Here is a 15,772-nt window from a genome sequence, read left to right as displayed (position 1 = left end):
CAAATCACGTGGGGTTATAGGCTGTGAGGAACTTCACATTTTACTCTGAGAGCAAGGGAAGCCATATGAGGACCCAAAACAGGAGAGAGCCATAGAAAAAATGTTCAGGAATATGTAAAATAAGGACGTAGGCTTCCTTGAATAAAGAATGTTGAATTCTGAAAGGTGGTCAGGAATTAGAGAGCTGAAGGTAGAGCAGGCATGTAAGAATGTTTGGGGCCAGGGATTGCCAACTTTTTCTATAAAAGACCAGGTAGTAAATATTTTCAATTTTGTGGGTCATACCATCTCTGTTGCTGTTGCACTACCAAGCAACGGTAGACAATACGTGAACGAATGGGCATGGTTAGCTGCCTTCCAATAAAACTTTATTTAGCAAAAACAAGTAGCAGGCAGGATTAGCCTGCAGGCCTGCCACAGTAAGCCAACCACTATTCTAGGCCAAGAGAACAGGGGGTACAAAGCCTTGAGGTTGGAAGAAAAGAGGTACAATCAAGGAACTGATTCCCTGTCCGTGTGACTGGAGTTAGTAAGCTGCGGGTGAGTGGTTCACGAGAAGGGAGAAGGTACGGAGCAGGTACTAGATAATTGGTGGTCTTGTGGGCCATGCTGAGGATTTGGAATTTTTTTCTTAATGGGAAGTGATTGAGTAATCTACATAATTTTTATTTAACCATAAACACATATGGAAAATTGCACATAAGCACACAGCTTGCTGGATTTCTCACAAATGGAAACATCCATGGAATCAGCATCCAGATCAGAAAATAGAACATTACCAGAGACCAAGAGGGACTTCCCTTGCACCTGCCTCCAGTCCTCACTCCTCCTTCTGAGAGTAAGCACTATCTGGACTTTCAACAACATATACTGTATGTGTTTGCCTGTTTTTGTACTTGATATAAATGGAATTACATAATATGCTCTCTGGTAGCTGGCTTCTTTCACTCAAAATAATATCTATGAGATTCACCTGTTACTTTTGTAGTTGTGGATTGGTCATTGTCATTTCATGAATGTACTACACTTGGTTAATCTATTCTTTTTTTTTTAAAGATTTTATTTATTTACTTGACAGACAGAGATCACAAGTGGGCAGAGAGGCAGGAAGAGAGAAAGAGAGGAGGAAGCAGGCTCCCTGCTGAGCAGAGAACCCAACGCGGGGCTCGATCCCAGGATCCTGAGATCATGACCTGAGCCGAAGGCAGAGGCTTTAACCCACTGAGCCACCCAGGTGCCCCATGGTTAATCTATTCCTAATGTTGATGAGCTTTTGGGAAGTTTCTAGTTTTTTTCTATTACAAATTGTGCTGTGCAGAACCTGTGTGAATATAATGAATAGATACATATTTGTGTTGTATACATATACTTAATGGTATAATTGCAGGGTTCTGGCGTGGGTATATGTTCAGTTTGAGTAGCTACTACAAAATTGTTTTCCGAAGTAGTGGGGTCATTTTCCATTCCCATCAGCAGGTATGACAGTTCTGGTCTCTCTATATATTCGGTATACTTGGTATTTTCCTCCCCTTTTCTGGTTGTTTTGTAGTGGCATCTCACCGTGTTTTTAATTCGTGTTTTCCTAATGAGTAAACAGGGGAGCAACTTTTCAAGTGTTTATCGGCCATCGGAGACGTTCATGCAGGAACATGACCCAGTCATATCTGCATTCTAAGAAAGCATCTCCGGATTCTGGTGGGGACTAGGTGGGTGAAGAACAAGAATCTAAGCAGGGATAAGAATTAGGAGATTATGGCAATGGTTGAGGCAGGTTGTGATGACAGGTTGGACAAGGGTGGCGGTAGCTGAGATGGAGATGGGTCATTTGACGGTCACCTTGGTGGTAAGTTGACAGGACTTTTGATGCACTAGATGCTGGGGCTGAGAGAGAGGAGGGGTATGAAAATTGTGGCTAGGAAATTTTTGAGGAACCCACCAGCCCTTCCTATTCTATATTTAGGTTGCTTTCATTACATATATTTTCTTAAAGCTTTTTTTTTTTCTTCTCGTTACTTTCCCAAGACTGAAGAAGAAAGTTTTAATTAGAAAAGAAGAAACAATACAGTAATTGAATATGACCTTTTTATTATTCATTTTTGATGTGATGCTTCTTTCCTATTCTCCAATGTTTCTAAATTTTAAAGTTTCAGATGACTCAGAAATGAAACAATGCAAGGACCTGGATAAATATTATGTTTGTCGTGAGAGAATTCTCAGAAGCACAGGGACATTTAGAGACTGTGGGCCTGGCTGGTGGGTGAAGAGTTTCGGGAGAATTTTTTTTTTTATAACCTGCTCTTTCTGTGGCTTATCTTCATGCAGATTTTGGGAAGGATGCAAATCCTGTGGGAATCTAAAGGATCACCTGTGATCTTAAGTACACCTATGCTGAGAAAACCCTCCTCCAAAGCTGGCAGGGCTGAAAGGCCTGAGAAACAGTAAGGGAAGTGTGGCGAAGTAGGGAGGGGAGGGCAGCCTCACTTCTGGCAAAAACTCAAACAGGCTATAGTTACGAGTGGCCATCACTTTCTTTCTATTTTTTATTCTTTTAGAAAAGCCAAAAATTACTGTTTCCTTCTAAGGTATAAAGCTTGATCTTAGCCAGCACAACAAACTTTATCCATGGCTTTCAACAAGGCAAGTCACACCTAAGTGATCTTTAGCCTCCATCCCAAGATCAGCATGACAGACATCAGTAATTGCTCATGATGCTCTTGTCCACAGAGTCCATATTGGAATGGAGGGTGTGGCATGACAACCCCATCTATGAATTCTTTCTTTGAGTCCCTTTCTTTGGGAGTGTGTCTTCTTCTCCTGACCTGACTACTCAGAGCACTCCAGCCAATTGGTACACTTAGGTAGGCTGAGCAGGAAAAAGGGGCTTTGGGAGTCTTATTAGCTATTCCCTAGAATGTCCCTGAGTCATGTTGGATGTTCTGTGATTTAGGTCTCAAGGGAGTTGTTGAAGATTATTAACAGCAGCATTATTTTTATGCCTCCAAAATACATTTTTTTCCCATTAAGTGGATTTCTTGTGAATTCCCACGACACACCGACATCTGTCTCTGTGCTCTTGCAGATGGACTTTTCATTGAGAATTGAGAATTTTATGATGAGTTCCCACACTTGCATGCTTGGGTTTCTCTCAGAACTTCCTTTCAATCCAGATGTTTTCCTCCAGCAATTTTCCAAATGTGAAAAGAACAAAATTTCATCTGATGACATTTATTTGGAATCTAATCAGTCTTCTCCAGCTGAGGGCTTCTGTTGTGTCTCTTGAAACCTCAAATTCCCACTCAGCTTGTCATAGCCATTGTGACTCTAGGTAAGAGGGAAGGAAGATGACTTGGGATACCAAGAGGTGTGAGTAATGATGGTCCTTCTGAGTACCAGTGCTTGATGATCAAGAAATTTCAAAGATACAGAAGTATAGTCTTCAGAGTTAGATCAAGCTGGACAAGAATGTCTATGTGATGTTAGGTAAGTTACTTAGACATTGTATAAATGGAATCAGTAGTATCTGAAACTCATGTTTTTTTCAGGATTCAAAACCCCAAGTAAAATGTCTAACAGAGTAGACATGGAAAAGAGTGCAAGTATTTTTTTTTTTTACAGTCTCAAAGCTAATTATATTTCGAAGGCCGTACCGCTATCAAAGCAATGGTTGTGAGCATTCATCTCTCCACATTTGTCAGCATTGAGTACTATGGGCAAGAAGAAGTTCTGTCCATTGTTACATTGTTTTTTCCCCACACTGCATTATGTTGCTTTGACAGCAATTGTAGTCGAACATTTTTTTCACAAATTTTTAATACTCCACAGGCATCCCTTCCGTATACTAGGACACCTTGCCTTCTACATCCTGGGACTTGCATAAAACCTTCTCTTCCACAAGCTCTCATTTCAACATTTTGTGTTCTCAAAACAGTCTCATCATTTAGCTTTACTTTTTTGACATACTCATCATTTTTTACCATAAATATGTTAAAAATTTGACTATATAAAATGAATCTTTAACAAGACAATTCTGCTATTGTGGATCTTATATATTAAGATTTCAGTAGAAAAAAAGTCTTCTGCTTTAAAAAAAAAGAATGATTGAAAATTGCTTTACTATCTACTATTATGGCACAACATTCAAAATACAACTCTCAATAATTAATAGATTAACCAGTAAAAAATCTCTAAAGATAATGTAAAATTTGGAAATACAGTTAACAAAAATAATCTGGAGGACATGTATAGAGAGTTGTATTCAGGAGTGGATGAATGCTCATTCTTTTTAAGGACATGATGAATATGTAAAAAGTTGACCACATGTAAGTTCATAAAGCTATCCTCAGCAATTTTTAAAAGATTGGGATTATGTCCATATACAATTAAGTTAGAAAATGATAATAAAAATGATAACTAGAACAATTGTATGTTTGGAAATTAAAAACAAAGATTCCTATTTTTTTTTTTTTTTAATTTAAGTAGGCTCTCTGCCCAATGTGGGGCTCAAACTCATGACCTTGAGATCGAGAGTTGCACACTTTCCCGACCGAGCCAGCCAGGCATCCTTAAAGACTCCCCTTTTAAAAACAACTCCTGGGTCGAAAAGAAATCATAATGGAAATTAGAAAATACTTAGAATGGAACAAAACTTGTGAGTAGTACTTAGAAGAAAATGTGGAGACTTCAAATGCTTATTTTAGAGAGGAATAAAGCATCTAAATTAATGAACTAAGCATTTAACTCTAAAAGACAGGAAAAGACAGAGGCCTGGGTAGCTCAGTAGTTAAGCATCTGCCTTTGGCTCAGTTCATGATCCTGGGGTTCTGGGATTGAGCCCTACGTCAGGGTCCCTGCTCAGTGGAGGGAGCCTGTCTCTCCCTTTTCCTCCACCCCTCCCTGCCCCCATGCTTGCTCTCTCTCTCTCAAATAAATAAATGAAAAAAATAAGACAGGAAAAGAAAGATAGGATAAACCCCAACAGTAGAAGGGAGTAGAGAAAAAGGTAAGTGCAAAAATTAATGAAATATTAAACAAGCATATGATCGATGTTGATCAAGCTCAAAGTATGTTTTTAATGAATAAAATATTGAAAAGAGGGAGGGCTCAAATAAATAATATTCAAAAGAATAACATAATGACAGTGCCACAGAGATTACACAGAAATTGAGAGTGTGGGATGTCTGGCTGGCGCAGTCAGTTGATGCCTGGCTCTTGGTTTTAGTCCAAGGTCATGGGATCCAGCTCTGTGTCGGGCTCCATGCTGAGTGTGGATCTTCTTAAGATTCTCTCTTCCTTTCCTGCTGCCCCTCCCCCCACTCATGCGTGCTCTCTCTCTCTCTCTAAAATAAATAAATCTTTAAAAAAATTGAGAACATGTTATGAATTAATTTATACAAATAAATTTTAAAAGTTAGATTAATGTATGAATTTTTAGATAAACACAACTTATGAAAACCAAGTCTTGAAGCAGCAGAGAATATATGTAGTCCTATAGCTTCATGATGGCTCGAGTCAAGCATTCAAAATCTTTCTACAAAGAAAATACTAGACCTGTCTGACTTTGCAGGCAAATTTTATGAAACAAAGAAATAACAGCTAACTCTAATTCTATATTTACTGCTATAGACCATCTAAGAAAATGGAATATGTCTGTTTATTTTAAGAAGCAGTCTGGCATTACTGCTAACAAACTCTTACAAGGAAAGAATAAAGTAAGGTCAATTATAGATCAATCTCATTGATAAATATCAATGCAGACATCCTAAAGAAAATATTATCAAACCAAATTCTGCAATATATGAAAAAAATCAATACATCATTATTTAGTTGGGTTACTCTAAGAATACAAAATTGCCTTAAAAAAAGATTGTCTTAATTCTAGGAAATTATGTAAATTAGCATGTGAAATAATAAAAACCATATGATTGCTCTAGTAGACACAGAAAAAAAATTACTAAAATTCAACATGCTTTTATTATGAAAAGTTCTTAGTAAACTAGGAAAAGACAGGAATTTCTTTAACCTGATAAATGCCATCAATTAAGACTACAGCAAATACCATACTTAATGAGGTAATAGGGAAAGCATTCCCTTCAAGGTCAGGAATGAGTAAAGTAATCTAAACAATACACTTTACTTTTTATTTTTTTTAAACTTTTTTTTAAAGATTTTATTTATTTATTTGACAGAGAGATCACAAATAGGCAGAGAGGCAGGCAGAAAGATAGGGAAGCAGGCTCCCTGCTGAGCGGAGAGCCTGATGTGGGGCTCGATCCCAGGACCCTGAGATCATGACCTGAGTCAAAGGCAGAGGCTTAACCCGCTGAGCCACCCAGGCGCCCTACACTTTACTTTTAATAAAACTGTAACTTTATTTGGATTTCACCAGTTTTCCACCAAAATCCTTTATCTGTTTCAGGATCCAATTCACAAACCCATGTCACTGTTAGTTTTCATGTCTCCTTGATTTGCTCTACCAATCTGTAACGGTTCCTCAGTCTTTCCTTATCTTTCATGATCTGGACACTTCTGAAGAATACCGGTCAGGTATTTTGAAGACTGTTCTTCAATTTGGGTTCCTCTGATGCTTTCTCATGTTTAGAAAAATGCTGTGGATTTCTGGGAACAAAATCACAGAGGTGGTACACGTTGCGGCTTTGCAGCTCCTCTCTTCAAGAAGTGAAGTCTATGTTTCCTCTCTTGAATCTGAGCTGGCATTATGACTTGCTGTGGAAAGTAGAATGTGATGGAATGAGGTGATGTGCCTAGGTCTCAAAAGGTCTCACACACTTCCACTTGTTTTTTGGGACACTGAGAAACTCCTGTGTGTGCAGGCCTGAGCTAACCTGCTTTATGACTAGAGATGACAGGAGCAGAGATAAGCAATGCCAGCCAAGGCCACCCTGGACCACCAGATAGCCTCCAGCCAACTCATCAGCTGACTACAGGTGCATGAGTGAGCCCAGCCAAGGCAAGAGGAATGGCCCATCAGAACCCAGCCTAAACCATTAACTCACAAATCATGAGCTGAATAAGCAATTGTGATTTTAAGTCCCTGTTTTGGGGTTATTTGTTACACAGCAAAACTAGCCAATATACTCATTTCCCAGCCTGCAACTGTGTGATGTAGTGTGATATAGTAAGACTTTGGTGGCAGACAGACCTGGGTTCAAATCCTGTTTTTGTTGCTTATTAGCTGGTCTTGGTGAGTCACTTCATCTGATTCATTTTTGAAGTGGAAATAATTTCTACAAATAAGTTGTTGTGAGGAGTAAATAGGACAATTCATATAAAGCTAGCAACACAGAACTTAGTACATGATAGATGTACTATAACTGAGGTTTTGTCCAAGAACCAAGGTGATACCTTCTTAAAGTTCAAGGTGTGGGAGGTGCCATCTTTCTGGGAGCCAAGTCTTCTGTCACTAATAGTGTGTCATTTACTTTTGTTTTTCAGAGAAAACATTCTTTAAACCATATCTTGACTGTTTTCATTACCATTAATTTCCATTCGCACTTTTCAACTTCTGTTTTCCTAAAGACTGAAATACAGTGGCTGTTCCTGCAAGACATTTCCTTGGTGATAACCTTGTTCTGCACCAGAGATCTCTGGAGATCTGAGGCACAAAGTTCTGTAGACACGAAGGAATAAAGCGAATCCCACCCATTCCTTTAAAGTTATCATGCTGCCAAGTGCTGTGGAATTATATAATTATCAGTTTTGCTTTGTTAGATAATTGTGCTTTTTAAATGCTTTCCTGAAAATAGCTTAAAAAATCTACATTATTCTACTTTCTCTGAAACTTAGGGATAATGTGAGGAGGTTTTATCCAATTTTCTTGGTGTTAAATGTTGCAAGAAACGGTATTATTGAAGGTGAACCAAAACAAAGTTAGGACATTTTTTTCATCCTTAGTCTTTTCAGTGACACAGAAAAGGCTGTTTCATTTCCTTGGGTCTCATGTTCTCCACCCACTCTCACTGCAAGTGGGATGGTCTGAAGATTCATGGAAGACTTGCAGCATTCTTGAAATTTCAAGCCAGGAAGTTTCTATGCAACTGTAAAGACAAATTCAAGGACTACATACAAAAAAGACAATGGATATGCAGATACAGCCGTGACTGCCCAGATTTCATATTGCAAGTATAACTGTGCTGCAGTGGTATTTTTATTTTTTAACATGCTTATTTGGGAACTTATTCTGTTTTTTACTTTGGACCACTCATGGGGATTTGGATCAGGCAACTTACCAAATTTAGGTTCAAAATATCATCACAGTTTTCAAATATGACAAAGCATGACATTAAAAAGTCGAGATGAACAGCAATAGTTTCAGATCACCTAGAAGAGGAGGTTTTTTTTTTTTTTTTTTTTTTTTCTCCACTCACATGGGTATCTACATCTGCCAGCATGAACAGGAGGTCAGGCTCACTCTCTCTCTGTTTTCTTTCCTAACTCCTTATTTCTGCTAAATCACAATTGCAGGCGCTCAGGAAACCAGCAGGTGTTTGATAGCTCTATTAGTTTGTTTGGATATTGGAATTGGACTATCACTCAGAAATCGCGTGCTGAAGACTACACTCAAAGTCTGTTAAGCTGACAGTGACATTGCCCTCTGAGCCCTGGAGGGTAAATGTTTGAACTTGGAAGAGATTCCTTCCTGCATCCAGTTCTGCTATTGCTTGACTTGGCCCAGGAAAGATTTTTCTTCATGGTCTGGTGCAGTGTTTGAATGTGGCCTTTAACCATGCTCAGTAATATGATAATGACTTTTCTCTGATGAATAAAGAAAAGAAAATGTAGGGTGAAGGTCCTAGTCAGTGATGCACTCATCTGTGCCACAGCTCAACCCCCCTCTAGAATTGTCTGCTGTCTCATCTTTGATATTTCCAGTTGTGATATATTTATTAGCTTTGAGGTTGTAATTTCAGCTTCTCTAAGATCCTGCATACGTCACTGACACTTGCCACTTGAAATCATAGAAGAAGTCTTCTATTTATGTTATCAGTGGCACGAAAAAGCCACTTTTGCAATCTCATCTTCACCTCTATAATTCCCTATAACACTTTTTGAGCAGTCCACCCTTGAGGGTGGGAAAGCAGAATTAGTCTTCGTGCTCATTCCTTCTCACAGCATGCTGGGAAAGCAAAGACTGACTCCGTTGCTGTCCTTTGATCATGTTCATGATTTTCACTGGCTCCTTCGACGTGGTACCAGGACCAGCAGGCATGCTGTTGACCTCTGAATATCCTCTGTTGATAAGGCTGTGTGTGGAATGGCCCCGAATCTTCCTTTCTGGTTCCCAGGTGGCTGAGTCTCCATCAGTCCTGACCCCGACCTTTGTTTTCCAGTCTAGAGCACAGCTGCAAAAATAAACTCTTCTCCCAGAGTGTGAGAGTCATCGAGGACTTTCCCCTCATGTTTGGGTCAAGAGCTGACGACATTTTGCGGTGGTTTGTCCAAATCCAGGCTGAAGTGACTTCTACCACACACACATGGTGCAGAATGCCCTTTCCCTTGTATTCCACTGATCTGATGCGACTCCCCATATTGTCATTTGATAAAGGACTTTTGCCAATATCCCTCTCTGGTTTCTCTACAGGCATAATTCTGTCTTGATGGTTGCAGCTGATTTTACAAGGTATTCACTCCTGTTTTTGCTGTAAGGAGTACAGCATGGAGTCCCACACTTGTAGTCTTGCTCTTTCTTTCAGCCCTTAGTGAACAATTTAACAGTGTCACACTGGGGGCATGGAACATTCTGGAAAGAGTGGGGGAGAAACTGATTAACCTATAACTGTGGGTGTGTCACTCTACTTCGTTTGAAAATGATGAAAAGTGGAGATGACTTCCTGTCATTTTTTTCAACATGGGTTCAAGATAGATTGTTTTCCAGCATTAGGGTTCAGCGGATTGCCGATCAAGTGACGATCAGATTTTATGTCTTCCCTGTTGAACCTCCAACTTGCTTTTCAACTAAATAGCAAAAAACCCCACCTGTGCGTGTGGAACCACACACCAGTCCCTAGCATCATTCACTTGTCACAGCACAGACATCACTTCTGAGGCTTCTACTGGAGTCTTCACTATTTACATTTAAAACATTACTTAAAAAAAATTATTTAGAGAGGCAACGTTTACAATACTACTTCCTTTACCCTTTTAGGTTTCGATGAAACACTTCATACGGCTATCAAGAGTCAGTGGAAAGAAATAAATATAATTATCTTAAGTATCCAGAGCTGCCATTGTAAACTTAAGATGCTCTATCAAGATTGTGGAAGAGGGGCACGTGGGTGGCTCAGTTGTTAAGCGTCTGCCTTCAGCTCAGGTCATGATCCCAGGTCCTGGGATGCAGCCGCGCATGCTCAGCGGGAAGCCTGCTTCTCCCTCTCCCGTGCTCCTGCTTGTGTTCCTTTTCTTACTGTGTTTCTCTCTGTCAAATAAATAAATAAAATCTTAAAAAAAATTGTGGAAGAAACTTCCAATATTTTAAGCTCTAGACAATAAAGATTGCCCAAAACCATATTAAAAGAATAATGACAACCAGGTTAGAGAGCATAGCGCTTGTGTCTGACTTATCACAATCTGGTGCATTCCATGCCAACAGGACATCGGAATTATGTCTGCGGTGGAGGTTAATAGAAATTCAAAAGCAAACTAGATAAAAGAAAAACTGAATTGTCTTGAGACATTGTTTCAGATGTCATGAGCTGCTTCTCCGACATCGTGCCAACATTCAATACATAATGGATTGACTTCAGGGTTACGACCTAATTACTCAACACTACATCTTTTAGAAAAATAAAATCATGGAATTAGCACAAGGATAGTCTTACTCTTAATTTTTTAAAAAAAATTTAGATTGTGGATTGAGGGGGATTCTGAGGTAGGGAGTCACAGCAATCTTATTTGGAAGGTATCTTATTGTGGGATCCGTCACTCTTCATTGTTTTTTAGGATCTTTGTGTCCTCAACGCCCGGCATGGTGACATAATGACTGAACATAGTGCCTGGTATTTATTTACTGGATGAGTAAGTGGATAAATTCATCAGGCAGCAAGACATGGTGGATGGAGCATGGGCCTGTAGTCAGACAGACCTGGATTCCAATTTTAGCTATGCAACTGCTGCTGTGTGACTTTGGGTGAGTTTCTTAAGCTTTCCAATTCTCAGCTTTGCTATGTGTTTAAAAACAGAGGACAGCCTCAGAAAAATGCTAAGATGACCTTATCTCACAGACTTACGTGGTTTGCAAGAGGTGTCCCTTCGTGGAAGCTCCTATAGTTCAGAAATGCTTGGGGGTGGGGGATTGGGGGAACCAGGTGGTGGGTATTAGAGAAGCCATGGATTGCATGGAGCACTGGGTGTGGTGCAAAAACAATGAATATTGTTACGCTGAAAAGAAATAAAAAAAAAAAAGATGTCTACTGAAAATCTTCTATAGATGGCCTGAAACAAATTTCAAAGCTCATGTACACAAATATTTGTTGCTCCCTTCTCCTCCCAATGATTCTTGTTCAATTTGTAACCTCCTCAGTGGATGTCACTTAAATAAACAACACTGTGCAAATAAAATGTTGTAAATCTGAAAAAAAAAAAAAAAAGAAATGCTTATCTCCTCTCTTGCATTGGACTTCCCTCCTTGGTAGGTATTGTGAGAATGTTCAGAGAGAGGGTAAACCTACTGAATGGTCGGACACTGAAAGGGTTAGATTAAATCAGAATGACTGCCTTAAACCTGAGAATGCGGAGCTTGAATTTTTTTAAAAGATTTTATTTATTTAAAAAAAAAAGATTTTATTTATTTATTTGACAGACAGAGATCACAAGTAGGCTGAGAGGCAGGCAGAGAGAGAGAGGGAAGCAGGCTCCCCACCTAGCAGAGAGCCCAATGCAGGGCTCGATCCTAGGACCCCAAGATCATGACCTGAGCCAAAGGCAGAAGCTTAACCCACTGAGCCACCCAGGTGCCCCAAGAGCTTGAATTTTTTTTTTTCCAGGAAAGTCTTCACCGTTATTAAACATACAACAAATAAGTACACTGTGGTGGCTTGCTCTTCTCCATACCATCAAAAAAACAGACCACAGAAATGTGTTGACAGTACAGCAAGGCTCTGCAAACTTTTTCTATAAAGAACGAGGTAATAGATATTTTTGGTGTTGTGGAATACACAGTCTCTGTCATAACTCTTCAATAGCAGTATAGACAATATATAAAGGAACAGGTACGGCTGTATTCCAATAAAACTTTATTTACACATGCTGGCAATGGGCCAGATTTGGAGGTGAGTTTCATACAGTATATGCAGATCCTTGCCTTAGAGCAGGAACCCTTCAGCTAAATATAAGAACTGGGAGGGGTGTTTGGGTGTCTCAGTTGGCTAAGTGTCTGCCTTCCACCCAGGTCATGATTCTGGTGTCCTGGATTTGAGCTCCCTGTCAGGCTTCCCGCTCAGCAGAGAGTCTGCTTCTCCTTCTCCCTCTGCCCCTCCCCCCGCTACTGCTCTCTTGCTCTCTCTCTCTCTCAAATAAATAAATAAAATCTAAAAAAAAAAAAAAAAAAAAAAAAAAGGAACCAGGAAAGATCTGTTCACTTTCTCTCTGTTTCTTTTTGAGGATAGCACCCATATCCTAGGTAACCTATTCTTTATATTTGACATCTAGATGAACAAGAAAAATTCATCTGAAGCCAACCTAGTCACTGATAAATTCATTTTAAAATTTTATATAAGAGGATCTGAGCCCCACTTTCTTTATAGGGTTCTCAGTTTCATTGTGTCCCATACATAGGCATGAACCCTACATATGTATACATTTTGCAAATCTGTGTATATGTGTGCCTACATGTCTTCTCCTGGAATCTTAGGACAGGATATCATTTACTTACTCTCCTTTCTTTGAGAGCAAGTGTGGTAATTCAGTAAGAGATTCCACATATATTTTTATTAAAGTTTAGTTTTCTCAGACTTAAACCCAGTTCAGTTTTCTAGCTGTTGTACCTAGTATCTAATTATAGGCCCAGTGTTTTGAGAAATGTTGCTTATTTCAAAAGTCATGTAATACCCTCCGAGACTTGAAAACTTGCCCTGAAACTACTGCTCTACTCTAAGGACTTGAGAATGTTTTCAACTTTCCATTTGTTACTATTCCACATTTGAACATTAATTAGTAGTTTTGAAAATGGGTTTGTTTTCATTGCTAGAATACAGAAACAATGATCTGTGTCTTACTTTTGCAGCAGTGAGTGCCATATTCTTGGGCATCAGGAAGGCCGCAATGGCAATTTTAACAGGAGCTTTTATCCAGAAAAAGTAGTAACATTTTAGATGTATTCCTTCACTCATGTCTACACACAGCTGACACAAAGTTATCTGAACTAGAGTGAGAAGAGAGATTACAGGCATGAAGGACATCCACCTGAAACACTGTATTTTATCTTAGGCAGTAGTTTTGACTTCTTCCCTTTGAAAACCTGTCACTGGTGTGGACTCAGGCCAAGCCTGACAAGTCTTTCAAGCCAGATGGAGGCATTTGGGCTGACTTCAGGTAGGTAAGAATCGCTGACTGAATGGAATGTGCCAGTGACTGGGTCAGTTGTCAGCACTGGGGAGAGATCAGATTGGCCATGCTGCAGTTACTTCAAACACCCTACTTTCTTATCTTTCTGCTGGTAGTGAGTACGGACTAGTTAGGGCTTGGATCATGGCTTGGCAGTTTACTACTGGGGGGAGGTGATGCTGGAGTAAGGGATGCTTAGGGGCAGCTGAGACAAAGAAAGGAATGTGTGCTAGCTGAAGCCCACAGTATCTGTGGGGGAATGGCGGGAGTTGATGGTTGATAGGTAGACAAGACTAGAGGTTGAAGAACCTTGAGGACCCTTCTAAGGGGTTTAAAATTTAACTCTCAGAACAGATTTTTATTATTTTCATTGGCAGATTTTTAGTGGAGAAATTACATAACATATAGAACAATACTGAGAAAGATTTCCCTCAGTCCAATAAGGCTGGGTGTTAAGTATGGAAAGGATATAGCAGTGCAAGGAAGGAGATGCTCAGGGTGCTGGTTGGGATGTAATCAGAGTGTGAACAAGACGATGGCAGTTTGGCAAGGAGGAGGCGTTGGGGAGAGGACAGAGTTTGGTGACTGGAAATGGAGTTGACATTCATTCCTGGGTTTATGGCTTGGACAACTGAATTAAATGAGACCAAGAATCTAGTAGGAGGAACGGAATCTGGGGGAATGGATGATGAGTTCTGTTTTGGATAAGCTGTGAGAGGTGCCTAAGAGAGGTCTCTGAGGAGCTGTCTAGTAGGCCACTGAGCTGGTCTTGGGAGAGGGGAGATGAAACTGGTCTGAAGTTAGCACTAAGGCATTGAATAAGGTCAGCCAGGTCAGTGAGTCTATCAAAGCCAAGAGCAAAGCCATAAGACAGAACAATTTAAGGTCTGAGTGGAGGAAGAGAGACCCACAAAGCAGTAAAAATGTTTGCTTTGAGAAGGTGGGGTAGAATGAAGAGCGACAGTTACCATTGAAGCCAGGAGAGGAGAGAGTTTCAAGACAGATCACATGCTGCAGTGAGATGAAATAAAACAAGGACTGTGTCATGCGGTGTTCACCGAATGGCACAGATAAGATTGTTAACAGTGTAGTTAAAGCAGCAAGGCAGAAAGATAGGAAGCAAGTTCCATCCCAGCAGGTCTGAGGAGCTGGGCAGAAGGGAAGGAGTGGAGATGAGGAAGGTATAGTAATCTCTCTAGGGATCTAGAGAGGAAGGGAGAGATGCTGTGACAGCTGGGGGTGGGGAGGTGTCTAAAATGCCCTATCCACATGGTGAGGAGACATGTAAAGTGTCACTGGAGAAAGCACATTGCAGATTTGTTGGAATAGTTGTCTGTGTTAAGATGCTGAATTTTTCTCCTTTTCCTCGATCTCAATCTGGAATCATCCTGGGTAATGCTGGGAAGTAGAGCAATTTCTTTTTAGAAGCTTCATTATCCCTTTATCTAGGTCTTTCCTGCAAGTTTCTCTGGCAGTGGTATCCTACCTGGGATTGACCTCCTGGAAATTTTCTAGTTCTTTCCTTAACAAAGCCTACCTGGTGTCCTGGATATGTCAGTCAATTTCCCTGCCATCAACAATTTCCCCTCTAGGCTTAGGATACTTAGGCACAGCTTCTGAAAGGCCCTCATCCCTATACCATGTCCACCCCCCACCCCCAGGCTTTATTTCCATTCCATTCCCTCTAGCTGCTTTTCCACAGAGCCATGGCTATTTGGGCCAGGGATGGACACCTACCCTCAAAAGAGCTGATCCAGTATAAGTGCCCTTGTCAGAATAAATAAGCTGGGCTTAGTATATTCCTTCCTAGAGAAACTGGAGTCTCAGATGCATCATATGCAGGAGACATTTGAGAGTCAGGTCACGAGGTGGTAGCCAATCTGCTTTTGGATGTTCATGAGATTTCCTCAGATAGCCTTCAACTACCCTGTGCTCCCTGTCATCTTGAGCTAATGGGTGAATTTGGATCACCTGCAAACAGAATAGCTCTGATATCTTGACAAGACCAACAGGAGTATTACTCCATTGTCTTCAGCTATGCTCAATGAGTTGCTAGTTAAGTGGTTCGCTGTAAGCATGATGGATCTTTCTGTCTTCTATTTGACATAAATGATTGGAAATGTATGTGATCAATGTTTCTCTTAATATGAAAATAAAGTGATTTCATCTTTGAGTGAATTGATGCAAATCATCACTTAGGAGCTAGTAACAATGG

The sequence above is a fragment of the Enhydra lutris genome, unplaced genomic scaffold (genome assembly GCF_002288905.1).
Source record: "Enhydra lutris kenyoni isolate GAN:26980312 unplaced genomic scaffold, ASM228890v2 scaffoldscaffold66, whole genome shotgun sequence".
NCBI classification, from domain to species: Eukaryota; Metazoa; Chordata; class Mammalia; order Carnivora; family Mustelidae; genus Enhydra; species Enhydra lutris.
The sequence above is the reverse complement of the archived record's forward strand: the minus strand, read 5'-3'. Positions refer to the sequence as shown.